This window comes from Corvus brachyrhynchos, unplaced genomic scaffold (assembly GCF_000691975.1).
Source record: "Corvus brachyrhynchos isolate BGI_N302 unplaced genomic scaffold, ASM69197v1 scaffold70, whole genome shotgun sequence".
NCBI classification, from domain to species: Eukaryota; Metazoa; Chordata; class Aves; order Passeriformes; family Corvidae; genus Corvus; species Corvus brachyrhynchos.
Window position 1 is genome coordinate 1,915,565 of NW_008236217.1, and position 19,541 is coordinate 1,935,105.

Here is a 19,541-nt window from a genome sequence, read left to right on the forward strand (position 1 = left end):
GCACACTTGAACATGAAAAATGAAAGCCTGTGTGTTTCAGAAGCACAGCCACGTTGATCCCACTTACATAGTGGGGGCTGCATCTTGAGAAAGAAAGCTTCAGAAATAGCAGGGAAGGGCCAGGGGTTGAGGGGTAGTTGGTCAAACATGTAGTCCTAGTTTTATGCTGAGGCTGACTAGCTATCACAGTCCTTGCAGGCAGTGTAGCAGAAGGAATCCAGAGCAGGGATGGAAAAGTACATTCTGCCATTATACAGCCTGTTACTGGGTTCTTTATCCTGTGCTTGTCTTAATACACTTAGGAAGGAAGAGATGAGAGAAAAGTGGTGTAGAAAACTCATTAAGTCTCCCAGAACAAAAGGTAAGCTCTCAAATTTACCCATTGAGGTGACTTGAGGTGACATATCAATCTTAATACACACAGGAAGATTTGTAGTATGGCAGTTTTAATGAGCTGTAATAGGGGAATTGGACCAATTCATATTAGAAATAGAGTGCCAGATTTTCTAATGGGATGGTAATTAGCTCCTGGGTTGTAGCAGTCATGATGGATTTTCCGTCACTTCCAAGACCTTAAATCTGATTGTGCACTTCTCCATACAATTAGTTTTGACTGCAGCTTATTAAAGTGACTTGGGAATTGCTGTGTGAGTGTCTGCTCTGGCTAGATGAGTGTTTTCTGTTTTAAACTTGTAGTTGATGTACATTTCTAGTCGACAGAAAATTCCAAGGTTCAATTTTACTGAAAGTACAAACCACCTTTAAAACTACAGATCCCTAGAACACTTCCACTGTGTTGGAAGAAATAGGTACACTCTCCCTCATTGTGGCTCGTCTCTCAAGGCAGCATTACTTTTTTTAGAGTGGTCTCTGCTCATCCTGATCACCTATGTCCTCACTGGATCTCCAGTGAGACCTGGCAGATCACCAAGTACTTGCTGCTATTTTTCAGCAACACTTGGCCACATGAGTGAATCCCTGGACTGTTTCTTAGCCCTTGTGGACAGTCCTGCAAATTCCACTGAATACTGCCGTGCTACTTGTAATGTAACAGACTGGGATATCAAATCTGAACCTCTTAAACTGTATCTACAGCTGTAAAAGAATTTGATGCTGCTAATTTGGGAAAGGTTGTTCAGCATTTCTGTACTACTCAGAGGTTGTTATGATTATTTTCATTCTTCAAGTCTTCTGTAGCTGTAGTTTTCAAGCCATTTCTGTTCAGTGTAAAAGTATATTACTTTCAAAGCTGGCTATAACAAACTGAAGGCAGGTACTGCAGTTGCTTCAGCAACATAACTTGCAGTGGTAAGGGGAAGGACCCCTTTTCCTCTCCAAAGAGATGGATGTCTGTGGGACACGTTCTGCTCTATGATAACTTTGTTACTTACATGGGATTGTACTGATGTGAGGGGACAATATATTCTTCCCACAGATAGGCTTGTATTGGATAAGAGTGACCTGTCTCAAAGCCAGCATGGCTTCATGAGAGGGAAGTCCTGCTTATCAAACCTGATTTCCTTTTATGACAGGGTAACCCACCTAACTGATCAAGGGAAGCCAGTAGATGTAATCTTTTTTTGATTTCAGTAAAGATTTTGATACTATTTGATACTACTTACAGGATCATTCTGGACTAAATGTCCAGCACACAGCTGGACAAACATGTCATGAGATGGGTGAGCAACTGGTGCAAAGGATTGGGCACAAAGGGTTATAGTGAATGAGGTGACATCAGACTGGTGACCTGTCACTAGTGGGATTCCACAGGGCTCCATCCTCAGCCCTGTGCTCTTCAACATCTTAATAAATGACTTGGATGAGGATGGGAGGGGATACTAAGCAGGTTTGCAAATGATACGAAGCTGGGAGGAGCTTCTGTTGACTCCCTGGAGAGGAGGGACGCCCTGCAGAGAGACCTGGACAAATCAGAGGGCTGGGCAATCACCAACCATATGAAGCTCAACCAGGCAAAGTGCTGAATTCGGCACCTGGGATGGGGCAACCCTGGCTGTATGGACAGACTGGGGAATGAGACACTGGAAAGCAGCACCATGGAAAGGGACCTGGGGGTCCTGGTCGATGGCAAGTTGAACATGAGCCAGCAGTGCCCTGGCAGCCAGGAGGGCCAACCCTGTCCTGGGGGGCATTAGGTTCAGCATCACCAGCTGGGCAAGGGAGGGGATTGTCCTGCTCTGCTCTGCACTGGGGCGGCCTCGCCTTGAGTGCTGGGGGCAGCTTTGGGTGCCACAATATAAAAAAGATATTGAATTTGAGAGAGTGTCCAAAGAAGGGCTACGAGGATGGTGAAGGGTCTTAAGGGGAAGCCATATGAGGAGCAGCTGAGGTCACTTGGTCTGTTTAGTCTGGAGGAGACTGAGGGGAGGCCTCATTGCAGTTACAGCTTCCTCCTGAGGGGAAGAGGAGGGGCAGGCACTGATCTCTTCTTTGGGGTGACCAGGGACAGGACCTGAGGGAATGGCCTGAAGCTGGGTTGGGTATTTGAAAAGATTCTTTACCCAGAGGATGGTTGGGCACTGGAACAGGCTTCCCACAGCACCAAGCCTGACAAAGTTCAAGAAGAGTTTGGACAATACTCTTGGTCACATGGTGTCACTCTTGGGGCTGTCTTGTGCAGGACCAGGAGTTAGATCTGATGATTCTTGTGGGTCCCTTCCAACTCAGAACATTCTGTGATACTGTGTTCTCCACAATGCAAGAGGGAGCTCCAGGAAAATAAAAATCCTACTCAATTTTGCAAGATGGAATGTGTCTTGTAGGGGCTACTGCTTTTTTTCCCCATCCTCCTTTCTTCTCCCCTTTCTCTCTCCTCCCCACTGCCTTGTTTTGACATGTACTCTCTGCTTTTCTGCCTGCTCTGCTGAAGAGATGCCATCCACAAGAAAACCCCCCATCAATTCACTGGGCACAGAAAAAGTTCTGGTAGGATCCAGAAACAGCATGAACTTGACCTGGCTGAAACTGTCATCTAAAGATACCAAACAGTTGCATCTGTTCCATATCATAGAAAAAATACCTCTGAAGGGAATGATTTTATTATCTGCAATTTTAGCTAAACACTTTACTCCCTGTCAGAGTAATCTCTCCTACTTTATGAGTCACTGTCGTAGCATAAAATCTTTTAATATTGTGGTTTCTGGACTAACTTGCTGGTGGCTCATCACAGCAAGATTTTTGTTTGTTTGGGTTGTAACACCAGTGTTTTTTCAGTCAGTTTGGTTTGGAGGAAATTGTTTCTGGTGAAGTCCCCAACACAGGAAAATGCATTAATTCTCAAAGCTGTGTGAGTAGCTTCCCCAGGCTGCCCAAAATCACACAAGAGAGTGGTGCAGTAAAAGAAGTTACTTTTTCCCTTTGAACATTTTGAATGAGTGGGTTCAGAGGAAGAGTCTCAAAGAGAATCCTGTCCTTCTTTTTAATACAGTCCTGTTCAGTGTTGTGTTCAGTTCATATGTTAGTCATGTTTCAAGACTGAGGTGATTGTGCAAACCCTGAGATCAGCTCAGTTGATTAGAGCGTGGTGCTAATAATGCTAAGGTTGCAGGTTCGAGCCCCCTGTGGGCCATTCACTTAAAAGCTGGACTTCGTGTTCCTTGTGGGTCCCTTCCAACTCAGATTATTCTGTGATGTAGGAGAGGAGGAACTCATCCATTAAGCTTCATGGATGTAGTGACATATGTTGTAGTTTCTAAGTTACTTGCATCTCTGGCTTCCCATGGTCCTAGCTGCAGTTGAAGGATGGTGTTTCCCTTGCTTGATAATAGTCCTGCTCTTCTCTCCCCACTGTGCAATCTAAGGCTGAGCCTGTCAGAGAACTGAGCAGTTCTAAGGGAATGCATGTCTACAATTGCAATAAAGATGCCAAAGCTATGAATGACCAGACTTGGTATTATCTGCTCTGCATTTGTCCATGTGCAAATTATAGTTCCAGAAGGGCAAAACAGCATAGACTTTGTATTGCAACAAGACTCTAAGTTGCAGGAAGGTATCTTGCAGTGCTGACCTTGCTTGCACTGCATGTGGATACAGAGCATGAGGCCTCTGCTCTCTCTTCAACATCTCTGCCCTTGGCTCCCAATGTGAGTTGTGGAGATGTGGCCTGACTACCTTGAGAGGTCTAATTTTATTATAGAAACCACAAGCTAAAACAACAGTATTGCTGTTGTTGACAGTGCCTGTCAGGGCTCATAAACCAAAACATTAGCTCTTCAGAACTCCCCCTCCCCTGTTCTCTTAAGCATCCATAGCTAAATGGCTTGTCCCTAGCCTTTCATCAGTGTTGCTCAAAGGCCAAGACCACAGAGCGCTACACACAGCCGTCTCTGCTTGGCTGTGAGTTCATTCCCATTAATAGAGACTGACTGTCCTCAAACCAGTATGTGTTATCCACAGAGGCCTATAAATCTAGTTAAAATATTCCATGCTTTTTCTTGTGGAGTGAGGATGTGAAAAAAACAAACAAACAAACTTATCTTCCCTATTCTGGTACAGAGGATTTACATTAACTTGTTCTCACTGTCTTAAGTCTGTGAAGGAAGTAGATTTTTATCTTGCTTTTCTGGCTCTGTAGACAAAAAGTCCTTGCATATGCATGCAGCTGTCACAAAGTTCCTACAATACTTTCTGAGTTTTCCACAATTCTGGGGTCTCTGTCACACTGACACACAGTACATACTGATTTACCGTATTGTGCTTTAGAGACCTTCTGTGAATTCATTTAATACTGACCGTTTAGGGTTCATTTCTTACTGCACTAGCAAGCTTTTGAAGAACAGGGTGATGTAGATTGTTAAGAAATATTTCCTGCCCCTTCATTCAGGGAAGATACTGTGTAAGTAAAAGCAAAGATGGGTGCCTGTAGATAGCAACAAAAAAGTCAGACAAATTATAGAAATTGCAAGTCCTGCCCCTAACTGAGAAATAACAATTCCATCCTGCTGTAAAAGTCTATTTGGTTTAGGGTGGGAGTGAATCTGAGTGTTCTGTTTCTTGACTCTGTGAGGTGGTTTGCCGGTTCTGATTCCTTGGTATCTCACAGCAGCCACAAAACACAACCACAAATCCCTTGGACAGTGTGGCTGTAGAAAAATCTACGGGGGGTTCTTTATCTGGGAACACAAGTCCTGTGTCATGCTGTTTTCTCAGACTGGAGTTTGAAAGTGTTTCTGGCGCTGGATTTTTTTTACATCTCAGTGCAGCGTGAAGGGGTACAAGAGTATCTTCTACCTCTACATGGCTGTCTTGTCTTCTTACAGCATTTTTTCATAAGTCAAACAGATTTTTGGGATCATGTCTACTTGCTCCATGAACAACTTTTGAGGTGGACCAATATGTTCAGGCAGATTGGCAGGAGGGCATTGATGTCAGAGGTGTAATAATCCTACAAGCTTCAGGAAGAAGCCAACGAGGAGGGAGAGAGACCCCTTAATAGTGTCTCCACAAGAAAAATAAAAACCGTGGGACAGAGTTGTGCACTTTTTGAGCATACTTAGGAGAAAAACAGTATAATCACACACTCTTGGTGGTCTTCTTCCCCTACCCAGTGGCATGTTTTATTTGTCAGCATCTATATCAAATTTTGTTTAAATTGTCTAAGGTTTTCAAAAGATAGGTAGAGGACATACATAGGGTACACATATAAATGTGTACTCAAATGTAAACTAGATGGCTCTTGAAACTGGCAGTGGATAGTTCAAACTTCCCATGTCAACAGTTAAAAAATAAAAAGCAGAAATAGGGAAATAGTCATAAAACATTTCTTCAGAAGACCGTGGTTTAGAGGGAGGCAGTACTCCCAGCACACAGCAGTTGGACCAGTATAATTTGGTGCCATGTTTTCCTTCTTGCTGTTTGATGTGTTATCTCTCTGGGACAGCACCATACTACTATTTCAGCCTGTAGGTTCAACATGAGAGAGCTCCTCCCAGAGGTGCTGCTCTCTAGAGCAGGTTGTGTGGTGCTGTGTAGTGTTTGTCTTCCTTGTTTTTAACCAGCTTCATTATATCTCTGCTCTGGACTTTTTCTGCAGCCATTTCAAATTGCTAAGAGGATTATCACGGGTATTTCAATACTTTGTATTTGGTGTGGCTTCTTGCAGGAAGTGATGTCTGCTTTCAGTATCTGAAGGGGGGTTATTTTAAAAAGTTCAGACTACTGGAAGGACAATAGGTGTGGTTTGGATTCCAATTTATTATCCAAATAGTGCCATTCAGTTCTAGATGGGAAACAATTTGGAAGTGCTAGTTCAAATGTCCAATCTGTCAGTTCCTCCACAGCTCAGAACCCTAGTAGGCAATTTCTTCATTCAGTCTCTCTGCTTAGGAGTAGAAGCACTTACTGCCCTTAACCACAGGTGTGGAGGCTGCTTATTGTACCTGTAGAGTAGAAATGGACTGTCACCTTCCTTAAACTACCCCAAAAGTCACTTCTTTTTTAATGGAAATAAAATAATTCAGTGGCCTTTTTAGTTTGATTACTCATCAAAACCAACGGCATGTTAGATATCTATAGAGGATTTCTGGTTACGATGCAGCAAATCAGAATTCTGTAAGAAGAGCATTATTATTAACACATTTATTACCTGATTAACATAACTGAGGAAGAAAAATGTGAATACTTTTCTCTAGGAGCTGGCACAGGAAATAGTTTTCTGATGGTGCATCTAAGGAAAACAAGCTTAGATATTATCTAAACAATTCTTTTTGCAGGTTATAGTTTTCTGGAAATATGCTTCCTTTATTATCTGTAGCTGTTGTCTGCCAGCCCAACATACTATAAACTGCTGTTCTGATGACTGTCAGCACTATTGCCAATATAATACTGGATTTGTGTGAGTTCTTACTGAAAGTTTATTTGCAGTTTAATACTAGAGTCAACTTGAAGCATTTTGTGTGTTCAAAATCCTGTTTGTTTCTTAATGTCATACCAAAAGAAAAGCTACTATTTATTTTCTTCCAACTTAACTTTGATACAGGAATACTGTTTCCAAATGCCTCCCATTCATGTACTTTTTTTCTGTTAGTTGTCTTTGGATTTCCTGGATGTGAGTGCTGTGCTTTGGGCTGGGTGTGCCAAAAGGTTCCTTAAAGCTTGTAAGTGCCATTGCTTCACACACACATTCCTAATCACTTAGAAAAGACAGTAAATATCAACTCATAAATTAATTATTTGCATCTGCCTGCTAATACCACAGTCAGTATATAAGAAGCCACCTGTGGGATATCTTTATTCTTTTCTTCTATGTGATAAATATGGACAGATAATCCAAGGTGCTTCAAAGAACTGTGTTGTAAAGTATTTGAACCTTGATAGTGTGCCCCAGCAAACCATTTTTAGTTATTTTTACCAGAGCCCTCAGAGTGGGACCAGGCTGGAATTACCCTCACCAGCTTCACCTGGCCTTTCCACCTTCACCTGTAGCACATCAGCCCCAAGAGGGTTTTTAAGCTCCAGTCTGAAGGCTCTAGGAGAGAGGTGGGATAGGTTTATAGCTGTTTCCTGTTGTTTGCTGGTTTCTTGTTTGGAGTTCCTGGACTAACTTGGCTGCTGATCACTGGATGGGTTTTGTTGCTGTATTCATCTTGATGCTGCTTGCCTGGATCAGGAGCCCTGCCTGTTAGCGCCCTCAGGAATTCATTGAGGACTGAAAGGTAAACTAAATTGGGAAAGAAGAAGCTGAAAAACTAAATACCAAGACAGCAAGGAATAGATAAAAAAGGACTGTGCTGTACTAGATTAAAACCAATCATATTATCAGAAAAGTGCTTGTGGATAAAATAGAGAAACCAATCAAGTAATGCGAGATTTCATGCACAGCAGTTGTAAAATGTATACATACTGTATTATGTAAAAGTTGTAGGGTGTATAAGTAGAGTAGTATGTATAAGTAAGTAACATGCATAAGTACTGTGTTATGTAGAAGTTGTAAAAAATGCAAGTAAGAAAATGTATAAGTAGTATAAGATAAGCAAGTGAAATGTACAAGTAGGTAGAATGTATAAGTAAGCAAAGTGTATAAGTAAGGTATTATGTCAGAGTTGTGACGTGTGAACATAGGGGTATTTTAAACAGTAAGATGCTTCTGCATAATCGTATTGATTTGTTAATCAGAAGGCATGACTTACCACAGAACTGGTCAGGGAATTGCTTATTTTCCTCATGAAAATGCTTGATTTCTATGAAAATCAAACAACCCTAAAAGGTCACAAGTCTCAAAACTACGTAGGAATTTTCTTTGAGGTGAAAAACAGATTTTTTTAATGAAAATTTCTGTATTTTTACCTTTTACAATGCAGATGGGAAGTTTTTTGTGTGGTTCTTTTTGTTTGTTTGGGGTTTTTTTGTGTTGTTTGTTTGTTTTATTTTGTTTGGGGTTTTTTGGTTGGTTTTGGTTTTATGGCAAGTTCCAGCAGTTTTAGTTTCTGGTTTCCTTTGTTTGAAAAAAAATGTGTCCACATATATTGAAATTTGTTTATTGAGGTATGTTTTATAAGATTATAGTACTGAAGCCTTTTTAACATTAACTGAAGCATTTTTTTAAACTCTTTCAGAAGTCTGAAGGCAATTTGACCAAGTCATGCAAGTAAAATACCCTGTTCCTTGTTAGAAACTAAATGTGGATGTTTTTAGAAGTTTTGGAAATGTATGTTGTACTGCTGTACTCCAGCATTTCTAAGGCATCTAAAACAGGTACTATCCAGTTTGTTGAGTGGAAATTTCCCAGTACAGTAAATTGGAAGCTTTAGTTATGCTATGCGGCATTCTGTGAGAGTATTTTATTCCTACATTGAAAGAACCCAAGGTTTAAAAAACACAAAAACCACAAGAATACTATGTGTTTTATGGGCATTCACCTCAAAAGTTGTATGCCAAAAAAATGCAAATATATCTAAAAGGCCTGGGCACATATGATGGAAAATATAAGACATTAGAATGTTTCTCTACCTTTGACTGTAAACATTGAATTTCTTGGTCAAAGAGAAGGGATAGAAGGAATATTCAACAAACCGTAAAATGGGATTAATAAATCCAGTATGTTAACAAAGTATGGAGGCTACTTGGATGGATGGCTGCCAAGCGCACGGGAAGAAGTGAAAACTATTGAAGTGACTATGCAAAAGGCTTCTGCTTTCCTTTTGCTAGAGGGAGATACCCTTCAAATAAAGGCAAAGGAGGTTCAGTGTGGTGGGGAATGCATTTGCCCAGGTACACACTAAACTTGTGTTTCTCAAACTGGGGTGTTTATGGAAGGGCAGTCTTGAAGAGCTGAATCTATGTTTTGAAAACAATTTTTCACTACTAGGAAATATTTCTGGAAAGCATGCATTTATTTGTTTTTACTGCCAGCAGCTGCTCATGCTCTAGAGCAGGTGAGTCAGTATTTAGACTTGTAGCCAATATTTGCTGGTGCTTTTCACTCTGTCTGGTGGGGCATAACAGCTGCTCCCAGTGGAGAAGTGCTGGTCAATATGGCAGTGGCATCAAAGGGGGGGGATTTACTGCTGATAGCTGTGTAGGCATGGTTTGTGTGGTTTCAGACAAAGCTGGTTTGAAAGAAGGGAAGGATAACCACATGTAGATGGATAGGTGCAAATAGAGAGGCATGTCTGCAAAAAACCTAAGATATGTAACAAATTTAAGGAATACTGGTTTCTAGAGTCCTACCATGAGACAGGGTTTACTCCATCTTTCTCCTACCCTGCAGGGCTACTCTGAAGCTAAAAATTTAAAAATAAGAGTGTAATACATACACTCAATAAATGTAAACGGTTTGTTTAGCCCTTTCAGAATGGGGCTCAGTACTGGGTGTGATACACAGGAAGGAATGGAACAGTTGGGTGTTAAAAGACACCAAAACTGGGTGTTAAAAGACACTGGGTGTGATACACAGGAAGGAATGGAACAGTGGTTTTTTGGTGTCTTTTAACCTAGCCTAAGTGAGATGGACACATCAGGACAGTTTGACCTCTGAAGTCTTTCATTCTTTCCAGTCTGTTGATACTGATGAGGCTCTCAGGCAGAATGATTTCCCCTTTTCTGTCATATCTTCACTTCATGCATTCCTGGCACCTTCTCTTTGTTCTCCACACGGAAAGCTCATTTACTTGTTGTCTTGCTGGCTGTAGCTGCTGGGGTTCATTTCCTTTCTGTGCCTTTTCTTCAAAAGGATTGAAATGTCACATAGCTACATGTCCTGCTGAGATGCTCTTGTCTTATTAATGTACCAATGGGTGTTTTTTAATGAGAAAACATGAAAGTACCATGAGCCTCCTCTGTACCTCCCCAGACTGATCATGAGAAATTGATGAATTGTGTGAAGTCTGCAAAGACTTGGCAATTCATTTTAAGTCTTTGGGCAAATATGCACAAATAAGAGTTTTTTCTTCAGCAAATGGTTTGAAATTGGCTTTTCCAAATAGCATATTTTGATGAGGGCTCAGAGCTCTGAGGCTGAACACAACCTGACAGTATCCCCAGAATAATATGACTAATGAATTCCCCTAGTGTCATAAAGGCAGCTTACATCACAGAGGCTTGCATTAACTGTTTTCACTGACCTCAATCTCTTGAGTTAGTAATTTGGGGCTCATATATATTCTCTAGTAAGAGCCATCAGATGCTCATGGGGTGGGTGCTTACTCTCCACTGCTGATCTCCTGAGGAAGTAAAAGCAGCATAGACCTACTGATGGGGACCAGATTCCTCATCTCAATACTGGGCTTGTAACGCTGATGGTGGTGGCTGTTCCTTCATTATAAGCTGAGGCAAAAGTCATAATCCCAGTAATGTTCTTGAAGATTTAGCAGGTGTTTTCTTGTGAGTTTGGGAGCTTCACTTTCCACTCTCCAACATCAAACTCTTGGTCTAAGTGATGTTTGCTTTGGCTGCACTTTTTGTTCCACAGTGTTCATTGTATAAGAGAGAAGAAAAGGCAGGAGAGCAAGAAAAAAAGGGTAGGCAGCAGGGTATGCAGCTGTGGCATCTCTGTACTGTGTTTTAAACAAGTCTGGAGATAACTGTCTCACTGTCTACAGTTACACTGTGTGAGGCAGACCCATTGCAGCTCACTGAAGGAATGGTTTGGTGGTTTCCTTAGTGGAGACCTGTTCGAATTGTAAAAAGACGAGAGGCCTGGTGACTCCAGCGGGGGGAGAGGGTTGCAGACCAGCCAATATGGTTGATAAGAGCAAAACTCCGTTTATTAGCAATCCAAAGGCACTTATATCGTATACCAGCTTGTTAATTCCTAAGTGGCTTAAAGCTTATCAAAGCACATTTCTACTTCTACATAATTGGACTTACATTGGCAAACTTCTTCAGATATGTTATGATTAAAAGAATTCAGTGTTCACCCTCCTCCCTCCGGGTCTTATCTCCACAGCTGTACCTTTTCAAAACTCCCTCTTTGGTCCCAGCCCTGCTTGTTTTCTTCACACCAGAATTTTCTCATGGAGAGTTTTTTCTCACACACAGGCCCTTTGCTTCCAGGCCTATTGCTTGTACAGTTCTTCTATTGATCCCATAATTCTATCAATGATCCATGCCCTGGATCCTTTAATAATTGCAACAGAGACCTCCTTCTCTTGGTTCTTTCTACCCACCATGTATGGTCTGTGCATGACTTTGAATTACGGGATGTGGTTGGTATCAGTAGGAATCAAGTACTTCTAGAACCAGGGCAAAATACCCAGGACCACAGATTTTTAAAAGCCTCAGCTTTGGGTTAACAACAGGGTAACTGCTATGGCAAGGGTTTTTTCTGTTTTAGTTTTTGAGTGTCTTTGAAAGTATGTCAAGCTCAAGAGGTGATATAATGAATTATTTGTGCCTACATTACTTTCAGGAGAAACTGAAGCACAGATTCCAGACCTCAGGAGTTTCAGAATAGTCACATTGGATTATATGATAGGTGGGGACATGTGCTAGGCTGCAGCTGGGAGTGTGCCTTTGACTGCTGTATGGCTTTTCTGAGCAATGTTCCCTGCCAAGACACCTCCCATGCTGCCATGCAGCATCCTGGTGTCCCTGCTGCTCCAGGGCTTCCCCATGCATAGTATTGCATAGTTCCAACCCCCAAGTGATGACAGGGGAGTTGGAACTAGATAATCTTTAAGGTCCATTCCAACCCAACCCCAAAGCTAGGGTTCTCTGATTCTATGCCAGATGGAGCCACTCAGCACAGCCTTTGCCCTTTAGGCTGGCTGGATGCACTGTGGGGCTCTCAAAGCCAGACTGGGCTCTGTGCTGCAAGCATGTGAGAGGCTGCACTCTCAGCAAGGAGTAGGTTCAGTACCTGAGATTTGCTGGGGCCTGCATTATATTGTACACTTTGTAGCTGAGACTAATCTGCTTGCATGAAACTGGAACAAATGGGGCAGAGTCCACCTTCTATCGCCTACAAGCAGTTCTGTTTAAGAAATGCAAAGAGCCACCCAAAGACAGGAGAAAGGTTTGTCTAATCACCATCCTGTCACATGTGATAGCCAGCTGGGGAAGCCTGGGGAGGAACATAAGAACACAGCAAGCCTGTAGTGATCCCTCCACAGAATACCCCCCAAAATCCAGGGATTTATGGCTCAGGTACTCCCTCAAAGCAATGGTGGTAACTTTGTATTCAGGAGTCCTTGATGGATTTTCATTGTGAATTTTCTGATTTTGAACATATATACACCTTTACACCTATTCCTGCTAAGATGTTTTGCAGCTTTAACCATGTATTGTATCATCGAGAATCTCTTATTTGCTTTGAACTTCTTGCCACCTGCTAATTTCATTTAATGCCCACAGTGGGAATTATACTTTGAGACCAGAAGATCCCTTGCTGAGCATGTGATGTGTACTGAAATGTGTGCTGCATGGGCAAATGGGAGTCATAAAACGGAGATGCCTTTGGTCTGTGCTTTGTGAAGGCACGTCAGACTACCACTAAAACTCCTTTTCCACTGCAGGAAGAGCTTCCAAAGAGTGACTCACTTTGTACTATCAGGTACAAAAATTTAAATCCTGAAATCTAGTGTGAAGGCTAGGGGAGGAGGTGTGGGAAAGGAATGATAAGGAAGTTTCAGATGAGACCTTGTCTTGATACATGCATTAAATATTGTAACCTAAAATCCATTTATAGTTATGTCAAAAGTTCAAAAGAAAATAAAGCACTAGAGGAAAAGTACAGCAGGGATTTCCCTTACAAAAATACATCTCAAAATGTGAAACTGTCCTTGAAAATAAGAACAGTAAGATATAACAACTGAGCACAAGACTGGATACATAAGTTATTGATGGCAGCAGATGTTTAAATTGCATACAGTGGTGGGGAACACCCAGCATTGAAAGATAACACATGCATATCTGCATATTGACATGTTCTTTTCTAAAATCTGGCCTCCTGTGTTGGTGTTTTCATTGGCAGCAGCAAAATAAATTTTGCCTGATCTGATTTTCATTCCAGATAGCATCTTCCTTTTTCCAGCTGCCAGTAGTTACAAGGATATCATGCAAGAGTAGTAGCTTACTGGTATGAACTGGTGCCTTGGCCTTGCAAATCTCATCGTTCTGACTCCTGTTTTCATGAGCTGTGCAGCTGTGCTGTTTCCTTTGTGGGTTCCATACCTTCAGGTTAAAGGGCATTACCTGCATGAGTGAGGCTTATGGAACTGAGATAGTTGTGAGTGAATGCTGTGTGCTCAAATTAAGTTTTTGTGTTATAAAAGCATATCATTAATTCCTTCTATATAGTTGTGTGTGAGTGTATCTAACCCTTATTGCAATCCTAAAATCAAAAGAGAAACCACTCAGGGGCTTCTAGGATTGAGGTTTCATTATGCCTAACATTCATACATTTTTCCTTACTTACAGCCCCACACGTTTTGAAACAGAAAAGCACTGTTTTGGTGGGCTAACACATTAAACTTTGGGATGTTTCAGTCATCACAGTGGTATGCAAGCAAATGTAGAAACATCCATTTTGAGGTGTTTTACCCATCACTTTTCTTGAATGTCATCCCTGCCAGCAGGAGTCTGAACCAGACAGCTGCTGCTAAAACAACCCAAAAAAATCTTTTCTAGGATTGTAAGTGTAGGATCAGTGGATACTGTGAGAGCTTCTTGAATCCACTCCCCTTAATTGTTCTGACCAGATAATGTCTAATCTCTTCTTAAAACCTCTACTGATGGAGATTCCACATTTTCCACATACAGTCTTTGAGTGCTAAACTAACCTTCCCACTAGAAAGCTTTCATTATGTCAAATTTGCATCTGCCTTGTGCAATCAAAGCCATTAATTCTGTTCCATTGCAACAGGCAATAGGGAAGAGTCAGTTTCCTGCTTTACAGTAGCATTTTATGTACATGAAGCTTACAGTTTTCCCTCTGCCTTCTCTTTTCCAGATTAAATCTCCCCCATTCCTTTGATCATAACCTGCTGTTCTCTAGATCTCTTCCCTGAAGTGGGCTACCAAAAATGGGTGCAGTAATTCAGACCTTGCTGGAACATCATTTCACGAAGCAGAAGCTTTAGAAATTTCTTTGAACGTATTTCTATAGTCTAGTATGACATTTAGCTTCATCCATCTAAGGGTAACCTTTGGCTTCTTTGTGGCAGAGTGGAACCATAACAGGAATGGCAAACCTCTGTTGCTGAGTCACGTGTGGCCTGCAAGGGGAGCACGTATTGGGCTGTGCAGGGTACTTGGAAGCATTCCTTGTGAATGGAGCCAGAGAAATGGCTTAGACACTAGAATTTGTTCCTCAGACTGAAGTGTGGAAGACTCATTTTCAATTTGGATTGAATCCTACAGTTCTGCTTAAGAAACTGAGCTTGAAGAACTGGGATGAATGCTGCTGCCAGTTGAAGGCAGCCAAGTAGTCACCCAAGCTACCATTGTAAGACAGGGCAGTGGTTTTCCCTGATCATCCCTGCTACAAAGAGTAAAATCTAGCCAACCACTCCTCATTTGTAGTACTTGTATTTAACTACAAAAGCAGCACTGTCCAGACAGAAACTGTCTGAGCTGAAGATATCCAAAGGGACAACTTCTGCTGAGTGAAGCCCATTGGTTATCACTGAGATGGAGAAACAGGAGCAAGGAATCACTGGGATCCACTTTTGTGATGCATAACACGGCAAATATAAAACACTGTCTAGAGCTAGTCTTACATACAAAGTACTGAGCTGTGTGTTAACAATCAGCACCAGTGATCAGCACAGCTCCATGAGAAACCTGTGAGGACTGCTTGTCTTCCCAAGTACAGACATGCATTTGCAGCTGTACACAAGCGCTTCTCTATTAGTCCAACCTGTGAATGAATAAACACTGATAAGAGACGCTGAAATGTTGTGCCTGAGCTATGTTTTGACAGCTGTTGCTTGTACTGTCTCCTTCTAGGTCTATCTTTTAATTACATCAGGTTAACACAATGTTTCATCTGTCACCCTTGGCTGATAGCAGAAAGGGACAAATTCAGCCATGGAATGAACAGGTTTAGCTTTTCTCACTGCCAGGATGCAGTGCTTGCTGCTCTCCTCTTGATTCAATCCTCTTGAATCACTCACTACCCATAGGCAGCTATCATGGTTAGAAAAAGAAATGGCCTGTCTGAGGGTTGAGCAGTGGTTCAGGGAATTGGGACGTGCTTAATGTGGCATTCTGGTCCAGCAGCTAAAGCATTTTTAGCTGAATCTGTGGCATGTGGTAGAAATCTAAATCCCAAGGGTTAACTGTATTTTCATCACTTAGAGGCATCTGAGAACTGACTAGAGAATGAAAAAAAGTAGTCTTAGCTCTTGAGCAATTACTTAAGCTATGTACATGTCTTTCCATAGCCACTTTAGTGTTGCTGGAAGTAGGAATTGCTCAAATATTCCCAGAGAATAAAATGGAGGGCCTTCAAAGTTAGTGTTCCCTCTATGTGCATCTTCTAGATGGGGGATGTAGGTAATTACCTTTAATGGCAAATTTATGAAGGCAGGATCAGTCTTCTGGGAAAGTGATTCCATATCACACATCTTTAGTGAGTTCTGTAGTGTTGCTGGGATCTCACGTGTGAATAACAAGTCTTGGAAATACTCTTTGCAAGTGGGTTGGCTGCTGGAGAACAAAGATTGAAACCAGTTCAAAGAAAAGTATCTGCTAACAGCTTGGAATATAATATATTTTTTAAATGACCCTGGAAAATGAATTTCCTTTGGAAAATTTGTAACTGGGAAGAACTCTGAATAGACTCGTTGCTGACTGCTGCAGAACTGTATTAAGATGGAGCAAAATATAGTAAGGTACAAGTAGTAATGTTACAACTTGAATATAGAAGCTCAGAGTATTGAAAGGTTTTCCAAATACAAGAATTCTAAATTTAAGGAAGACTGGTTAGATTTTCCCTACCTTCTACCATGCACTAATGTGCACTAATAGAAAGTAATGTGCACACTTAGTAGTTTCTTTGAGATGCATCCTTAAGTAAAAATAAGGACATTCATGGTAGTGATAATTCACTGGAGCTGACAATTTGTTATCCTTATGCTCCAGATTTTATATTAACTTTGTCTCTCCCAGAAAAGGGAGAGGGTTATTTTTTAAATGAAAAATGAAAAGTAGTTCTACTTTCATGCATTCCAGCTCCAGCCAATTCTGCAAAGGCCACTACAGTGGCAGTCCTATGGCTGGCTGTCAGCCTGACACTCTTCATGCTCAGCTAGGTAGGTAATGGTGACACAGGACAGACCACACTGAGGGGCTGATGTTAAACAGGGCAATTGCAATGGACTGTCAGTGTCTTGTGTTGGCATGAAAGTCTGAGTTTCCAATTTCTGTCACACAAAACTTCACTAATTTGTTCTCACTCCTTTTCTCGTTTACATTCTAACATTCTTTCTTTGCTTTTGGGATTGTTCTGACATTGCTGAGATAGCAGACAGAACACAGGTAGTTTTTCTCAGAGAAATAATGACTCTTGTGTTTATGTCTGATCTGGCAGATTCTCTCTTTTTTAAATTTTTTTTTTTGGTTGTTGGTTTTTTTGTTTTTACACAATTTGTTTTGGTAGCAGATAACTTCCCCTATTCATCATCACTGCTATAACAGGTCTCCTGTTTCCATTCTGGGCTGCAATCTCTCTCACAGTCAGAGGGGAAACTGTAGATGACTGAGCATTCTCTATTCCAAGAAAAATCATGGAAGCAGAGGATATTTGTAGTTGGGAGAGACCCACAAGTATCCTCTGAAGTGAATGGCCCATATGGGAATCAAACCCACAACCTTGGCATTATTAGCACCATGCTAATATCCCTAAAAGAGATTGTCCCCTCTCCTTGCTGGAAGGAGTTGTCTGCAGGTCAAATGGGTGAGTTGAAATGAATCACAGAGGAGAGAGTGAACAGTTGGTTTGGGGTCGTCTTTATTCTACTTCCCTTGTCTCTTTTCTTCCATTTTCTAGTCTCATTGAAGTTAGCTCTTTCAAGATCTTTCCTGAGAGCAAAAGGAGGCAAAGAAAGCACATCTCTCTCATTTTCTCCCTAGTTGTCAGCCAAAAGCTAGTCAGACTTTAGCACCCGTGAAACTGTTGAGGAGTCATTTCTCTGCTTCTGTGCTAGTTCCTGCTCATCTTGGTGAAATGCCTCCTACCTTTCTACTTTTGTAGAAAGGAGAAGCTATCTGAAATGCTCTGCATACTGACATAAACCCAAAGCACTTTCCTGGAGTGAGAAGAGGTTTGTGATAGCATGAGTGTTATGGAACCTGTGTGTGCTGCAAATCTGAAACTTCCCAGCAACAAGAAAGGAAAGGCTGGGGTATGCAGTGTGTACTGTGGCTGCTCAGCAGACTTCAGCTTCACCTACCTGCAGCCCTGGAGCACAAGGGCTCAAGGGCCCTGTTCCAGCCAGAGGGCTGTGGCAGTCCATCGTGGCACTGGCACTGGTTTGCTCTTGCTCACTGTTCCAAGAAGTGGTAGCCCTGCCCTTAAAAATCTTACCTGCCAGAGCTGCTTTGCTGCTGCTCTGTGCTGCAGTGGGCAATTGCAGCTGCACCTAGGTCTGGTGACATTGCTGCAAGAAGCATTAACTTTGACTGAAAAATGTCCTGGTTGTTAAAGGTAATTCTTTTTCCAGGGACTGCTGGCTGGCTTCTTGAACAGATTTCAAACTGCAGTGTAAATATGGAAGAAATTCTGCAAACTTACCAGGAATATGGGGCAAAGCTCTTTCCCATCTCATCTGTGCTTTTGTCTTGTCCTTTCTTCCAGTTTGCAGAGCCCTTTGCTCCTTTTCTCGCTGTGTAGTAGATAGGAACATTTGGCTTTTTGCAATCAAAGCAGCTGGGGGGGGTCTCAGTGGGATTATTTTTACATGTAAGCATTGCACAAGTCCAGCTCCAGGAAAAGAGGCCAATATTTTCTTTAACACATGCTGGTATAAAATAGGAACAATTCTTCTAAAAACTTAGGAACTGAGATGGCCTTGAATTAGATCCAAGGGCCTCAGATTAATTACAAAACTAAATCAGAATGAATGTTCTTTTATAGTTCTGCTGCACAGTGGTCCCTGGACTTAGTGAACCTGGATGTCAAATATATAGATAAGGATGATCTATACTGGAGCAGAATAAAGGGCATATTTATCTTACTGTGAATTAAGGGTCCATTCTTTGTGGAATTCTGCTGTTACTTTACTGTATTTTAACAAATCTAAGAGCAAAATTAGATCTCTGCTATGGAAGAGAGGAGTTTGCAAGGCATATGCAGCTTGTTTCACTCAGTTGTGCTCCTTTGCCAGAAACTTGTCTCTTCTCTCCCAAAAATGGTGCTGTAATGTTTTGTGTGCTACAGAAACCTACAGCACATGCCACAAAGGTCATCTGTCCTCCTTCTCATTTAAAGGCTGTCAGGGTAGAGTGTCTATTAACATTGTAAGTTTTAACTTGCAGAGTGAGAACCTGAATAAATTGTAAAGAACTCCCATTGCCTTTCACAAAGAGATGAACATTCCTTTTGTGCTTTACGTAACTGCAGCATGCATTGGAAACAAGGTTACATCTATTTCAGTCTTTATGACCGAGGCAATGCAGGCAGCACTAACTGCAGGCAGGTTTCCAAGCAGAGAAAAGAGTTGGGGCCTGCAACATTTTGGGAAAGATAGCATTTGGGAATGAAGGAGCCCCAGGACCTACACTTGCCAGGAGCCACACGTTCACACAGATGCCCGGTACTCCTTGTAGGTTGATTGGCACTGTCACCCGCTGAAAAGGAAGCATCTCCTGCTGGCTTCCTACCAGCATGCAGAGTCTCTAATTTAGGAAAGCAGAGTACAGTCTTGCATGCCAGTCCTGAAAAGCTACCAACCCTGATGTGGAAACAAGGACAGGCAAATCTGTAAATCTCTAGCCAAGAATAAAAGCACACTCGCTTCTGAATGGAAACAATTTCAGCACATGGTGAGATGAAGGGACTTTGCTAAGCCTGGAGGAAACTCAGGGAGATCTGCTTGCAGCTAGAAGGGGTGAGGAGATGGAGCCAGGCTCTCCCCAGAGTTGCA

General features: G+C 41.8%; 1 long non-coding RNA gene across 1 annotated transcript in view; it reads right to left on the reverse strand.

Annotated features, from left to right (window-relative positions):
* LOC108449375 overlaps positions 1-18,335 on the reverse strand; it is a 33,120-nt gene extending 14,785 nt beyond the window's left edge. The window contains exon 1 of the long non-coding RNA XR_001865552.1: positions 18,191-18,335. This is a non-coding gene — a long non-coding RNA (uncharacterized LOC108449375). The remainder of the gene's footprint in view (positions 1-18,190) is intronic.
* Between the last annotated feature and the right edge of the window lie 1,206 nt (positions 18,336-19,541).